We start from the raw sequence: 16,788 nt of genomic DNA on the forward strand, positions 1-16,788 counted from the left end.
TCTGTTTTTTTCCCACTAATTTCTAGGCCTGGTGTGAGGGTGGCGTGTTCTCATAAGTGTGGTGAAATACCTATTGCTTGCCTATACTGGAGACATGGCCAATCCCAAATCAACCTCTAAGCCCTATGCACTTGTGGAGATCTGAGAGGATTTGATTGGTTTAGTCAACATGGTAAAACTTTCAACTAGCCTATTAGAGAGCAAGGTGGAGCTGTTGCCATGTTACTAACACCTGTCAAATCCTCTGATCTCCAGAAGCACATGGGGCGTAAGGGTCGATTTGGCTTTGGGAAATAGCTTATTGCTTATCTATACCTGAGACATATCTCTCCTATAACTGAGAGAAATAGCCATCCTTTCAAATGTACATGAAGTGCCCAGGGGAAGAAGGTAGGTGCTAGGAGTCTATTTGGAACAGTGCCACTGGTTAATATAAAGTCCAAAGGCAGGTGTTTTGTGTTGTTCTGCATGAACTGCAGATTTGTCCTTGTACCTCAGCATCCGGTTGGTCCTGCCTCCAGGAACTCTTGGTCGGTTGGTCCTGCCTCCAGGAACTCTTGGTCGGTTGGTCCTGCCTCCAGGAACTCTTGGTCGGTTGGTCCTGCCTCCAGGAACTCTTGGTCGGTTGGTCCTGCCTCCAGGAACTCTTGGTCGGTTGGTCCTGCCTCCAGGAACTCTTGGTCGGTTGGTCCTGCCTCCAGGAACTCTTGGTCGGTTGGTCCTGCCTCCAGGAACTCTTGGTCGGTTGGTCCTGCCTCCAGGAACTCTTGGTCGTTTGGCCCTGCCTCCAGGAACTCTTGGTCGGTTGGCCCTGCCTCCAGGAACTCTTGGTCGGTTGGTCCTGCCTCCAGGAACTCTTGGTCGGTTGGTCCTGCCTCCAGGAACTCTTGGTCGGTTGGTCCTGCCTCCAGGAACTCTTGGTCGGTTGGTCCTGCCTCCAGGAACTCTTGGTCGGTTGGTCCTGCCTCCAGGAACTCTTGGTCGGTTGGTCCTGCCTCCAGGAACTCTTGGTCGTTTGGTCCTGCCTCCAGGAACTCTTGGTCGGTTGGTCCTGCCTCCAGGAACTCTTGGTCGGTTGTTCATCAATGATCACCACCTACATTCTGCAACGAGTCTGACCGTAGCCAGTTTTACTGACTCCCTGTGGCGAAGTTGGGAAAATCCTTCAAAACAGCCTTCACACGTTTAGGAAATGTAGTTTACTCTTCTCTGCAGGGTGCAATATCAGTTTAATGCTTTGTTTTATGTTAGTGCTGCTAAACCCAACCGAAAAAGACACCACTTCGACTACCAGGGAATTATGAAAGCCTAATATCTTCGAACGCATCACAATTTGCTCCCGGGTGCGGTACTACTATGGCTGACCCTGTAAAACACCACATGTAGGTGACATAAAAAGCATTTTTGTTTAGGTTGAATACTAAATGGTGACATTCAATGCCCTGTGCCTCAAACTATTTGAGAGCAAGCTGCATTATAGGCTTACCTTTCGATCATATCTAGATCTGTTTTTGGGACATGAACAGTGACATTTTCACCATTTGGAGAGTGTCTCCATTGTAGCCATGTGTCCATGGTGCTGAAACCACTGTCGTGACAGTGATAGCAAAATCTGAGATTGCATAGGTAGGCTATACAGCTGGTTTCCTTACCCCCTGGTAGTTGATTTATTCATGTCACTGATTAGCCAGAAATTTCTCACACCTGGTGTCAGCTCTGAATCAGTCTGATAAGATGGGAAGAATGGGAAGTAGCCTACTTCTGTTCTGACCTTGAGATCCTGATTTGAGAACGGGTGCCTGGGCTATCTGTGCAGCAGAAGCCTATAACCTCTGTATGCACAGACACACAGACTGGTATAGATAGACTGGTCAATGCTTAAATGAAAATGCCCTCTTAATGTCCATGGCTTATAGACAGACTAAACAGCATTTGTGTGATTTCAACAAAGTATTGGTTTCTTTCTTGTTTTCTCTTTCCCAAATCCACCTTGAATGGATTTAACTCAACTGAAACAAGAATAAATGGTTTCAAATATCCTTTACAGGGAAAGTAGGCTACTTATGTATACCCTCTCAAAAAATACATCTGCTTCTTAAACATGGCACAGGAATCACAGGCACCTCTAAAACACCTCGTTGAAATTCACAAACTGTCTGTCCATTGCATCGGATCAGACGACAGCGCATGGGGATGAGACACTCTGATTGGTGTCTTAAAGCAACTGTCTTAAAGAGCCACGTGTTCCTGGTACTTCTTCCTACCTGTCTGGCTGTGTGTGTACGCCATAATTGAAAATATTGCTCAGGAAGTATTCTGCTTATTTATGGAGCATTCATTCAGGCAATTGGCTGTGTTGATTGACAAAGGCAAGAGTGGTAAAGCACGCTACTTGTTATGCAGCTGAAGTCTGTAAAGCCACCAACACCTGCTCTCTTAGATGCTTATTTCATTAGGCTCTTCTCTCCCATGAGGCAATGACCCCTCTGGTTTTCATGATGTATTGCAGAAAGGTTAGCCTGGACACCATTGTGTTGGTCTCTGCTTTAGACAACTCTTCTAGATTGTTGTTGCCAAGTCAAAAAGTCTGGCCTTCACCACATCTAACGATTGGATGTTCTTTAATAAAAATGTATTTTGGCACATAACACTATAGGGAATGATTTGGTTACATATCATACCCAATACTAACTGGGAGGGAAGAATATATGCAAAGCATACAGCACTTCATCTTTCCCACGCAAATGTAAAGTAGGGAATCAAACAGGATTCGACCCGGGCCCTTTTTTTAAATCTATTATTTTACATTCTTTAATGATGTCCCCGATCCTTGCGCTGCTCTGCCTTGTGAGCATATGCATGTGCGCGTGCCCATGGTATCAATTTCCATTCGATGCGTTTTCCTATTACAGATTACTTCCCAAAGGACAGTCTATTCTCCATATAGTGCACCATTTTTGACCAATGTTCTTTTTAGATTTGTCCGTGTTTTTTTAAATATTTTTTTATTATTGACTGTACGTTTGTTTATTCCATGTGTAACTCTGTGTTGTTGTTTGGGTCGCACTGCTTTGCTTTATCTTGGCCAGGTCGCAGTTGTAAATGAGAACTTGTTCTCAACTGGTCTACCTGGTTAAATAAAATATGTAAAAAATCACATGTAGCCTGGTTACTTACCCTAACTTTAAACCAAGGGCCAACTAACAGCCGATCACAAATGACATGTATGAAGCGCTTCACTTATGCGTGGCCAATTGACTGCGGTTGGGGAGTCTCTGTGAGGATCATTACTGCTCTTGACACATACATGTTGTCGTTTTGGTTCTTTGCGGTGGGCACAGCTCGCTTCTCTCAGATGGTATTTTCATGCAGAAGTATGTTGCCAAGGTAACAGAGACGTGAGAGGCTGAGCAAATGAGCAAGCGCTGAAAAAATCCCTGAATTCCAGAACTGCAGCAGCAGTCATGGCGCGAGCAGAGCGCCAAAACACGCTACTCTGCATCAGGCTAGCTGACATGCTCTCCACACGACTTTCCACCAGGGGCACTGTCCCATCAACCAGCGACAATTGATCAACCAAATTATTGTATTGCTTTTCAACTCGTCAGTTAATTTCTCTCCATGTTAAAATTTTTTAAACGAAGTGTGATTATTATATCCTGGCCAATGTGACATAGACAATTGTTTTATATATCAATATACAAACCAGAGTTGTGGAGGAAGCATAAATAAAACAGCTGCAGAAATGGGACATATAATGAAAAAAAATATAAACCAACATTCAACAATTTCAGAGATTTTACAGAGTTATAGTTCATATAAGGAAATCACTCAATTTAAATAAATTCATTGGGCCCTAATCTATGGATTTCACATGACTGGGAACACAGATATGCATCTGTTGGTGCATGGATCAAAAAGTTGGGGCATGGATCAGAAAACCAGTCAGTATCTGGTGTGACCACCATTTGCCTGATACTGTGCGACACATCTCCTTTGCATAGAGTTGATCAGGCTGTTGATTGTGGCCCGTGGAATGTTGTCCTACTCCTCTTCAATGGCTGTGAAAAGTTGATGGATATTGGCGGGAACCGGAACAAGCTGTCACTCGTCAATCTAGAGCATCCCAAACGGGCTCAATGGGTGACATGTCTGGTGAGTATGCAGGCCATGGAAGAACTCGGACATTTTCAGATTCCAGGTACTGTGTACAGATCCTTGAGACAATCGGACTGTGTACTAACATGCTGAAACATGAGGTGATGGCGGCGGATGAATGGCACGACAATGGGCCTCAGGATCTCGTCATGGTATCTCTATGCATTCAAATTGCCATCGACAAAATGCAATTGTCTTCGTTGTCCGTAGCTTATGCCTGTCCATACCATAACCCCACCACCAACGTTGACATCAGCAAACAGCTCGCCCACACCACGCTATACACGTGGTCTGCGGTTGTGAGGCCGTTTGGGCATACTACCAAATTCTCTAAAATGACTATGGTAGAGAAATTAACATTCAATTTTCTGGCAACAGCTCTGGAGGAAAATCCTGTAGTCAACATGTCATTTGCACGCTCCCTCAATACTTGATACATCTATGGCATTGTGTTGTGACTAAACTGCACATTTTAGAGTGGCCTTTTATTGTCTCCAGCACAAGGTGCATCTGTGTAATGATCATGCTGTTTAATCAGCATCTTGATATGCCACACCTGTCAGGTGGATGGATTATCTTGTCAAAGGAGAAATGCTCACTAGCAGGGATGTAAACAAATTTGTGCACCACATTTTAGAGAAATATGCTTTTTGTACTTATTGAACATTTCTGGGATATTTTATTTCAGCTTATGAAACATGGGACTAACACTTTACATGTTGCATTTATATTTTCGTTCAGTGTATATTGGTTTACTGTATTTGTGATCGTGGGATAAACCAATATTTTCATGACATTTAAATTACCCTTTTCCATGTACTAGTATTCCCTCTCACCCCCCCCCCCCTTTAAGATTTAGATGCACTATTGTAAAGTGACTGTTCCACTGGATGTCATAAGGTGAATGCACCAATTTGTAAGTCGCTCTGGATAAGAGCGTCTGCTAAATGACTTAAATGTAATGTAAATGTACTACATATAATCAGCAGTTTACAGAAGACATTCCTATATTTCTCATTGTGGTTCAACATTACCCACAGGCACAGATCAAGGATCCGCATACCTTGTCTCAAACCTAACCTTAACCGTTGTTGAAGGGAAAATGCAAACCTGGCCTCAGATCAGCGCTTAGGGTCAACTTCATCCTGCTCTGCATCTCTGACGTCCTTGCTATCCGGAGTTCTTGGGACATCCATACCCTGTTGAAATGTAAAATGGTTAAGGTAATTGTTAGGGGTTGGTAAGGGTTATGGTTTTGCTAATGTTCGGGTAAGGTTAGTGTTAGGATCCTGGATAGCACTAACCATCTCTGACTGCCGGGGCCTCTGACTGAGATGTGTTTGAACAAAGAGAAGTGGTCCCTGACTCCCCAAGCTGTCTCCTCTATCCTCCAATATCCTCAATTACCGGAAGCCTTCAGTGATAACAAGATTATCATAAGCTTGGTCTTAAGAAGTCTCTGTGAATGAATGGGCTTCTTAGAGAGGATTAGCTTTCCTTTCACCAGGAGCTGATGGTTATAGAGCTGACTGACTGACTGGCAGCCTGCTAGCTTGAACACTGCACTCTTAGAAAAAAAGGTTATTTGGTGTTATTTGTAGAACCTTTTTGTTCTAGATTAAAGAACCCTTTACTAACGGTGTCGGCAAGCCATTTTCTGACCAGGTAAAATCATGCAGCATCATCATTATTAATATGGATCAAAACTAATTAAAAGGGAATGTTAGCTGTCATTTAAAAGTTAGCTTTTGTTTTCTAAAATCCCCATTAAACTCTGGGGTAGGGATAGAACCCATAAGGTCCTTTGCCTGCATTGGATATATAAACTAAAATATTTTTTAAAATCCCTTTCTCAGGACCCTGTCTTTCAGAGATAATTCATAAAAATCCAAATAACTTCACAGATCTTCATTGTAAAGGGTTGAAACACTGTTCCCATGCTTGTTCAATGAACCATAAACAATTAATGCACCTGTTGAACGGTCGTTAAGACACTAACAGCTTACAGACGGCGGTAGGCAATTAAGGTCACAGTTATGAAAACGTAGGACACTAAGAGACCTTCCTACTGACTCTGAAAAACACCAAAAGAAAGATGCCCAAGGTCCCTGCTCATCTGCATGAACGTGCAATAAGGATGCTGCATGGAGGCATGAGGACTGTGAATGTGGCCAGGGCAATACATTGCAATGTCCGTACTGTGAGACACCTAAGACAGCGCTACAGGGAGACAGGACGGACAGCTGATCGTCCTCGCAGTGGCAGACCACCTGTAACAACATCTGCACAGGATCAGTACTTCCAAACATCACACCTGCGGGACTGGTACAGGATGGCAACAACAAATGCCCGAGTTACACCAGGAACGCTCAATCCCTCCATCAGTGCTCAGACTGTCCGCAATAGACGGAGAGAGGCTGGACTGAGGGCTTGTAGGCCTGTTGTAAGGCAGGTCCTCAGCAGACATCACCGGCAACAACATCGCCTATGGGCACAAACACAAACCCACCGTTGCTGCCAGACAGGACTGGCAAAAAGTGCTCTTCACTGACGAGTCGCGGTTTGGTCTCACCAAGGGTGATGGTCGGATTCGCGTTTATCGTCGAAGTAATGAGTGTTACACCGAGGCCTGTACTCTGGAGCAGGATCGATTTGGAGGTGGAAGGTCCGTCATGGTCTGGGGCGGTGTGTCACAGCATCATCGGACTGAGCTTGTTGTCATTGCAGGCAATCACAACGCTGTGCGTTACAGGGAAGACACCCTCCTCCCTCATGTTGGTACCCTTCCTGTAGGCTTATCCTGACATGACCCTCCAGCATGACAATGCCACCAGCCATACTGCTCTTTCTGTGCGTGCTTTCCTGCAAAACAGGAATGTCAGTGTTCTGCCATGGCCAGCGAAGACCCCGGATCTCAATCCCATTGAACACGTCTGGGACCTGTTGGATCGGAGGGTGAGGGCTAGGGCCATTCCCCCAGAAAATGTCCAGGAACTTGCAGGTGCCTTGGTGGAAGAGTGGCGTAACATGTCACAGCAAGAACTGGCAAATCTGGTGCAGTCCATGAGGAGGAGATGCACTGCAATACTTAATGCAGCTGGTGGCCACACCAGATACTGGCTGTTACTTTTGAATTTGACCCCCCTTTGTTCAGGGACACATTCCATTTCTGTTAGTCACAAGTCTGTGGAACCTGTTCAAGTTCATTGTTAGTCCCAACACAGAGAGGTGATGTGAGAGCATGGATGTGTTCCAAAGAATGGCTTTGTGACCCTGCCGCGCATATGGACTTTTAGAAAATGTGAGGGATGAGTGAAAGGCTGAAGGGTAGAATTTGAAACTGAAAAGCACCTTTTTTGGCACCAGAAAATAGATTGAGTAGAACCCACAGTTTGTTGTACTGGTTCTACCTCTTCGATTGCATGCTTTTCCAGGAGAAAGGAGATTTCTGAATAGTGTTTGCATTTGAGCAGGGTTGCGAGCTGTTGTTTTCAAGGCACACCTGAAGCGTGGGGGATTGCTTACAAAATTGAGGTGCGTAGCCTTGTGTTCGAGTGCCTGACACCCATTTTTTGGCTGTTGACCTTTTCCAGCTGGAAAGGTGGTGCTTGTGGAAACAGTGTTGCGCTAGAGAGCCGGTCCCATGAGGGGCGAGGCACTGCGTGCTGTGCTGCAGAGGCGACAGGCCTGCATATGGTTTGCCTCGGCTTCTTGGTCGATGCTGCTCTCCATCTCTTCAGTAGGGCTGAGAGTGTCTGTTCCTCCACTCTTGAGCATGTGCAGCGTGAATATCAGCCTGGTTTCTTGGCATCCCAGTTGGGGCCCTGGGACGGGAGTCATGGTTTGCTGGCTGATGCCCTCTAGGCTTTGGAATGAGGTGCTGAAGCTCCAGCTGTGCTTCTCTGTCCTCCTTACACACTTGGAGGATGTGTGTCGCTGTTGAGCCAAATGTCTGACCAAGTGATATGGATACACCTAGAAGTGGAACCTTCTCTTTGTCAGGGACCTTGGACTGCACTAACCATAGGTGGGCCGTACAATGCACAGTGTTGCTAAAGATTTCCCAACTATCTGAGCATTTCCCTGAAGGCGTTGGATGAGTAGGTCTGTAACTGAAGACCGTTCTTTCATGGTCTCAGCGTTATAGTCTGCAGAGAGGCGTTGCTGTAGCTCCTTCTGATAGAAAGCCAGTATCGCTGCTGAATTGCCAAGCATAACGGCTGAAGCAGTGCTGTCATGTGTCCTGCGTAGGAAGCGATCAGATGTATCGTTCATTCAGCAGCCCTCGGTCTGAACTGTGACGGAGATAAGCAGGCAGGACAAGTGAAGTGTATGATTTGTCCATACAAGGGAAATGCCCAGAACCATTATCATCTGTACCAGGAACTGTAGCTAAGCGAGTGCATATGCATGGCATGGGTTCTGATCTTTGGCATGCTCTATATGCATTGGAGCTCAGGCACAAAGTATTTGATCAAACTTGGATGAGGATGCCATTGCAGTAGGTACATGTTCCACATTGAGGTTTCTGCTTGCCCTCTCAAATATTTCAGACAAGGTTATTTTCTGGTTGACCATCACTGCCAGGGTGGGTGGCTGGGACTAGAGGAGGCTACAGCTGTGGTACATATCATGATCAGAGAGCTCATAGTCTGTGTCATAAGAGTGGGAGGATTTTGTGGATAGTATGTCAGTGTCATCCATTTCAACATCCATACTCCGTTCAGAGGTACGGGTTGGGTTTGTTACTGCGGGGGAAGCTTGGCCAGGTTGTGCTCGTGGGCAGACTCAATGGTTGCCATATGACTGTCTGTCACGGGAATTTCATAATTACTATTAATTATACATTAATTAAATCACTCAGTCTATTTTATAAGAATTTTTAAGATTCATATTTGCATAAAATAGTCAGAGACCAGTCTTATCAAAATTAGATAGTAGTATTTATTCTCGGAGCATGCTGCCATGAAACCACAAACAAGAGTTTATATACAAAATATGACGTCATTGGTTCTAGAATGAATCTCCTCCTCTTGACCAAAATGAAGCAGGTTCAAAAGTTCATTCCAACCTACTAGCGCACACACATGACACACAATATAACTGAATTAACTCTTGACCCCTCACCATTATCCATCACCACTTAGCTGACAGTTACAGTTAACGGAAAACCTGGGAAAGCCCTCACTGCCTTATCTAAACATCCCAGAGCTAAGTTGCGTCGGTTCAACCATAGGTTAATGACCTTTTCTGCTAAATTAATCTTCTCCAACCTGGCTGTAATGGTATTTATTTGATTTAATTACCCCCCCTGTTTCAGGCTCCACAATCCCTCATTTATGAATTCATATTGTTAATCAGATAAATAAAACACAGTATACGTTTACTTAGTTACAGTTCTATTTATAATGGGGATATTGTTTAGCCATTTATTCATAAAATTCCTAACACTGTCCAGTGACTTAATTTCGTTGCCCAGGCAAGGATGAGCGATAGAGTTTATTGGGCAGTGGATCACGAGGGGAATGAGACCCATCATTAGAGTTGCAGCATTTTGAATGTTCGTTGATTGCTTTGATTACTTCGGTTTCGGCTTTTGGATGCATTGAGAGAAATGTTGACTTACTGTTGGCTCCGACCTGTCGTGCTTCGGGATCAAGACTCCCATATAAATATGTAAGTTATCAAGGTCCGGGATCAAAACTCCTGCCTATATGAAGCTATCTGACTGGCACAGTCAAACATGGACTATCAGTCTCGGCGTTGGTGGACTCTGTCATGCGAGGACCAGTAACCTACTGCACCGCTGAGCTCCGGGATCATAGCAAAACTCCAAGTGAAGGGGGTGGTAATGCTGGATCCAAGGGTTGGGATTGGCACAACACCATGGGTCAACAAGTGCCAACAACAGGTACAACTAACTATGATGGCTACGTGGGCTTATTTAGTTAGCTACGAACTAACTTCTGAGGTAATGGGATAGACCCGAAGCTAGCTAGCTAACACACAAGGATGGAAATGCCCAACAAAAAGCTATAAAAGGTAGTTAGTGTGGACAGGCACAACAACTATAGAGGGGGAGTAGATAAATGTCAACTACTCACAGCATTTCCTCGAGTTGTTGAAGAATCGTAATTCTGTGGGAAAGTAACGTTAATCCGAAAGGGAATTAATAGCTGTCTCGTAATGTAACACACAAACATGAAGGTGAAGAGAAGACTGTATGCTAATGATTAGAACAAATCTTATTTTTTATTATGGGATACACCAAATACAGCTACAGACCAAGCCTGACATTGGCAATTAACTAATTGTTACTTTTATTTCAGTGTGTCAATTGAGGGTACTATGTTTCATGAAGCCAATAGAAGACTGTTGCTCACTGAGAGGAAGTATGAATAAATTATGTATTATAAGTCTTGGTGATTCAATAGCCTATTTAAGCACACTATTTTGCTCACTGTCAGTAATCCAGAACTATCAGAGGCAGAGGATCTCTCTTTCGGCTGCTGCTGACAACTGCATGTAAAGTTGTTCTTAATCATAATAATTGTACACTTAGTATACCAAACATTAAGAGCACCTTCCTAATATTGAGTTGGACTCCCCAACCCCCCTTTTCCCCTCAGAACCACCTCAATTCATCAAGGCATGGACCCTATCATGTGTTGAAAGCATTCCACATAGATGTTGGCCAATGTTGACTCTAATGCTTCCCGCAGTTGTGTCAAGTTGGCTGGATGTCCTTTGGGTGGTGGACCATTCTTAAATGGGAAACTGTTGTATGAAAGTGTTGTGTTGCAGTTCTTGACACAAACCACTGCACCTGATGCCTACTACCACACCACATTCAAAGGCACTTACATAATTTTTCTTTCCCATTCACCCTCTGAATGGCACACATACAGAATCCATGTCTCAAGGCTTAAAAATCCTTATTTTACCTGTCTCCTCCCCTTAATCTACACTAATTTAAGTGGATTTATTAGGTTACATCAATAAGGCATCATAGCTTTGAAAGAGCAGGTGTCCTTAATGTTTTGTATACTCAGTGTATGTCTGCATAGCGTTTTGTCTTCATTTTGGCAGATTAACTGATGCTTATTCCTGAAGATGAACTAATGTTTTTTCTCCTCTGGAAGCAGTCAGGCAACAACCTATACTGTACTGGGCCGGGCCGTGTAAAAATGGGCAGAATTGATCTGACAACTGGAGGGCTGCTGGGTTCACATCCTCAAAACATTCCCCTTAACCTTAATAAAGGTTCAATAAAAATACTGTGTGTAGTACTTGTGTAAGCCTGACAGTGGACTCCTCTGATGCAAGTCAGCTGGTCCCTTGAGGATCTTGACAAAGATCTTTGTGGGCTATACTCAGCCTTGTCTCAGGATGGTAAATTGGTGGTTGAAGATATACCTCTAGTGGTGTGGGGGCTGTGCTTTGGCAAAGTGGGTGGGGTTATGTCCTTCCTGTTTGGCTCTGTCCGAGGGATTCCTCGGATGGGGCCACAGTGTCTCCTGACCCCTCCTGTCTCAGCCACCAGTATTTATGCTGCAGTAGTTTATGTGTCGGGGGGCTAGGGTCAGTTTGTTATATCTGGAGTACTTCTCCTGTCCTATTCGGTGTCCTGTGTGAATCTAAGTGTGCATTCTCTAATTCTCTCTCTTTCTTTCTCTCTCTCTCGGAGGACCTGAGCCCTAGGACCATGCCCCAGGACTACCTGACATGAGGACTCCTTGCTGTCCCCAGTCCACCTGACCGTGCTGCTGCTCCAGTTTCAACTATTCTGCCTTATTATTATTTGACCATGCTGGTCATTTATGAACATTTGAACATCTTGGCCATGTTCTGTTATAATCTCCACCCGGCACAGCCAGAAGAGGACTGGCCACCCCACATAGCCTGGTTCCTCTCTAGGTTTCTTCCTAGGTTTTGGCCTTTCTAGGGAGTTTTTCCTAGCCACCGTGCTTCTACACCTGCATTGCTTGCTGTTTGGGGTTTTAGGCTGGGTTTCTGTACAGCACTTTGAGATACCAGCTGATGTACGAAGGGCTATATAAATACATTTGATTTGATTACTGCTGGGCCCTTGACCAAAGCCATAACATGCTTTCCATCCAGGGGTGCTGCACTTCAGCTTGAACCTGTGCTCAACTGTATCTGTGAAGTCTGCTGTTTGGGGGGTTGAGCACAGAGCAGAAGACACATTTTTGTTGTTTGCTGTAACTAACAGAGAAAGGTGTGTTGTAAAGAAGTCAGCCAGAGTTGACATTGCCCATCGTTCAAGCAAAGAGATGCCTCCCTGGCCAATAGTGCATATTTCAAAACTATGTTTGCATATAATGACAATACATTCTAAAAACTATGCTGGGAATTATTATTTAGTTGTTTATTACATTATATTCTTAGCTAAAAATATGACTATTTAATAGTAGTAGCCATAATTCATAAATGGCACCATGCAGGGTTCTATATGGAAGCATTTTGGTTCAGTGAAGAAGAACCTCTAGGGTTTTTTATAACTTTTAGCGATTCCATATATGAAGCAAGTGATAGAACCCTTTTTGGTTTTATAAGGAACCTTCCTTTCTAAGAGTGTGGCTAATAAATGAGGATGCTTAGGAAAGAGAAAGCTGATACCACTTATGGAGGGGATTTACTCTATCAGGCAAATGGGCAGTCAAACAAGGAAGTCTTTTTTTCTTTTTTGACCATTTCAATTATCCACCTCTCTCCATACCCCCTATCCCTCTCTCCATACCCCCCTATCCCTCTCTCCATACCCCCTATCCCTCTCTCTCTCCATACCCCCTATCCCTCTCTCCATACCCCCTATCCCTCTCTCTCCATACCCCCTATCCCTCTCTCCATACCCCCTATCCCTCTCTCCATAGCCCCCTATCCCTCTCTCCATACCCCCTATCCCTCTCTCCATACTCCCTATCCCTCTCTCTCTCCATACCCCCTATCCCTCTCTCTCTCCATACCCCCTATCCCTCTCTCCATACCCCCTATCCCTCTCTCTCTCCATACCCCCCGCTCCCTCTCTCCATCCCTCCCCCGCTCCCTCCTGGTACAGACAGACTACTGGAGCTTCCCAGAAACAGTAATCACATTCACTATTAATGAGACATGTTCATTCTGGACCCATTTACTGCTCTTAATAATGCATACTCTCTGGAATTGTCTGTGGGTATAATACACTGTGTGCATATCAAACACACACACACACTCTCCATGTCCTCCTGGAAGAGAGATATCTGGTGGTTCGGTCATGTTGTCTGTCTGGCCTCAGGCTTAATACTCTCCAGGAAAATATGAGAATGTATTATGCGGGGAGGGGGGGGGAGTCTCAGGGGTTGTTTAAGAAGCTAAGAGACACAATTACATCTCTACAAATGGACAATAAACTACTCTTCTCCTTCTTCAGTCTATAATTTATGTCTGGCAGGCTTTGCACTGATTTAACCACAGTTTCGAATTAATCTGTCACGCTGAAGCATTACAGATTAGGTTATTGTGATTGAGCCGACATATGTAGAGTTTTACCAAGAATGCAGTCTCCACTAAAGCGGGAAAGTTGTCTTTAAATGTCAACCGCACTGTTAAGCTGAACTTCCACGATGCGGGTTGAATAGTCCCTACTCTATGAAGGGTGCCAAGTGTTTACGCCAGAGCTGATTAGTGTCGGCCCTGGAGGCGCGAAACACTTCTGGTTTTCATCCTCTCCTTCTAATAAGGGTGAGTGCAATTAACTACCCGGTAGAAACAAAAAACAGAAGTGTTTCGGCCCTCCAGGACTGGAATTTAACTGCCCTGATTTACACAGTAATAAGATTAGGAAGTTACCAAATGTCAATTCAAAGTCTATTCCATGTCGGTTCAACATAATTTCATTGAAATGACGTGGAAACAACGTTGATTCAACCAGTGTGTCCCCAGTGGGCTGTCATCGTCAGCCTCTTTTTCACTGTGATTGTAATGGCCCCTTCACACTGAAACGAACTCAAAGATCAGTTTAAACGATGCAATTGGCCACAAATTGGTACCATCAGTGGCCTGGTCTGATAGCTCCTCTCCCTGTGACCAATTACAATTAGCAAAATATAATTGTAGCATCAGTGATCATTTCATAGATTTGTTCCAGAAAGTGGTTGATCGTGAATCAATTCAGAGGAACACAAAGTGATAAAGAAAGACCATGCCAATGCCATCACCAGTAACAGCAAGTAGTTGAGGGAAGGAGGGTAGGAGTGGGGGCGGAGGGAAGAAAAATGGGCAGGAGGGAGGAGAGGGGAAGGGGAGAGAAGGGAGGGGGAAAGGGAGAGAAGGGAGGGGGAAGGGGAGAGAAGGGAGGGGGAAGGGGAGAGAAGGGAGGGGGAAGGGGAGAAAAGGGAGGGGGAAGGGGAGAGGAAGGGAGGGAAGCTTTCAGAAACATGCAGGAGTGGAGGGAGCGCGGAGGAGTAAGCGCTAGAGGGGAAGGGGGGTTAGAAGTCGGACAGAACCCTGCAGTGTGGTTTTGTATTTGGCTGCGGGGCACACTTCACTGGGTAAGCTCACTGGCAGATGTTCAGCAGTGGTCCATTTCCACCCCCTCCTCACCCCTGCTGACCATTTCCTCAACCCCTCCCCACCGCCCTCCTCACCCCTGCTGACCTCCTCAACCCCTCCTCACCCCTGCTGACCACCACCTCAACCCCTGCTGACCACCTCCTCAACCCCTTCTCACCCCTGCTGACCACCTCCTCACCCCTCTCATCACCCCTCCTAACCTCCTCAACCCCTCCTAACCCCTGCTGACCACCTCCTCACCACCCTCCTCACCCCTACTGACCACCTCCTCAACCCCTTCTCACCCCTGCTGACCACCTCCTCACCCTCTCCTCACCCCTGCTAACCTCCTCAACCCCTCCTCACCCCTCTCCTCACCCCTCTCCTCACCCCTCTCCTCACCCCTGCTAACCTCCTCAACCCCTCCTCAACCCTACTGACCACCTCCTCAACCCCTCCTCACCCCTGCTGACCATCTCCTCAACCCCTTCTCACCCCTGCTGACCACCTCCTCACCCCTCTCCTCACCCCTGCTGACCACCTCCTCACCACTGCTGACCACCTCCTCACCACTCTCCTCACCCCTGCTGACCACCTCCTCAACCCCTTCTCACCCCTGCTGACCACCTCCTCAAACCCTCCTCACCCCTGCTGACCACCTCCTCACCACTCTCCTCACCCCTGCTGCTAACCTCCTCAACCCCTCCTCACCCCTCTCCTCACCCCTCTCCTCACCCCTCTCCTCACCCCTGCTAACCTCCTCAACCCCTCCTCAACCCTACTGACCACCTCCTCAACCCCTTCTCACCCCTGCTGACCACCTCCTCAACCCCTCCTCACCCCTGCTGACCACCTCCTCACCACTCTCCTCACCCCTGCTGACCACCTCCTCAACCCCTTCTCACCCCTGCTGACCACCTCCTCACCACTCTCCTCACCCCTGCTGACCACCTCCTCAACCCCTTCTCACCCCTGCTGACCACCTCCTCACCACTCTCCTCACCCCTGCTGACCACCTCCTCACCCCTCTCCTCACCCCTGCTAACCTCCTCAACCCCTCCTCACCCCTGCTGATCACCTCCTCAACCCCTTCTCACCCCTGCTGACCACCTCCTCACCACTCTCCTCACCCCTGTTGACCACCTCCTCAACCCATCCTCACCTCCCTCCTCACCCCTGCTGACCACCTCCTCAACCCCTCCCCACCCCCCACCCCCCCTGCTGACCCCTCCTAACCCCTGCTGACCACCTCCTCACCCCTGCTGACCACCTCCTCAACCCCTCCCCACCCACCCTCCTCACCCCTGCTGACCACCTCCTCAACCCCTCCCACCCCCTCCTCAACCCAGCTGACCACCTCATCACCCCTGCTGACCACCTCCTCAACCCCTCCTCACCCCTGCAGACTTACACAGATGCTCTTTTTTCATTTTTTCCCAATTTTTTTTCTTTCTGGTATCTCCCTCTTTCTTTTCCCCACACTCTCTCCCCCTCTCTTTTCTCAAACCAACCCCCATTTCTCCACCTCAGTCTCTCTTCATCTCTCTTTCCCTCTCCCCAGAAATACATGTATTATTAACACACACCTCTGGCACCCACCAGAGACTGAGTCGAGGTCTGGGCCTGGCTCCTCCGCTACACATTTTAATCATCCATAATGAGAGAGAAATAATAAATACAAGTGCCTTTCGCTCCAGCCTGGCCTGTTTGGCTGACATACAGTACCAGTCAAAAGTTTGGACAAACCTTCTCATTCCCGGGTTTTTCTTTATTTTGACTATTTTCTACTTTGTAGAATAATAGTGAAGACATCAAAACTATGAAATAACACATTCAATCATGTAGTAACCAAAAAAAGTGTTCAATCAAAATATATTTTATATTTGAGATTCTTCTTAGTTGCCACCCATTGCCTTGATGATGGCTTTGCACATTCTTGGTATTCTCTCAACCAGCTTCACGAGGTAGTTACCTGGAACGCATTTCAATTAACAGGTGTGCCTTGTTAAAAGTTAATTTGTGGAATTTCTTTCCTTCTTAATGCATTTGAGCCAAACAGTTGTGTTGTGATAAGGTGGA

Source organism: Oncorhynchus gorbuscha, linkage group LG14, assembly GCF_021184085.1.
Source record: "Oncorhynchus gorbuscha isolate QuinsamMale2020 ecotype Even-year linkage group LG14, OgorEven_v1.0, whole genome shotgun sequence".
NCBI classification, from domain to species: domain Eukaryota; kingdom Metazoa; phylum Chordata; class Actinopteri; order Salmoniformes; family Salmonidae; genus Oncorhynchus; species Oncorhynchus gorbuscha.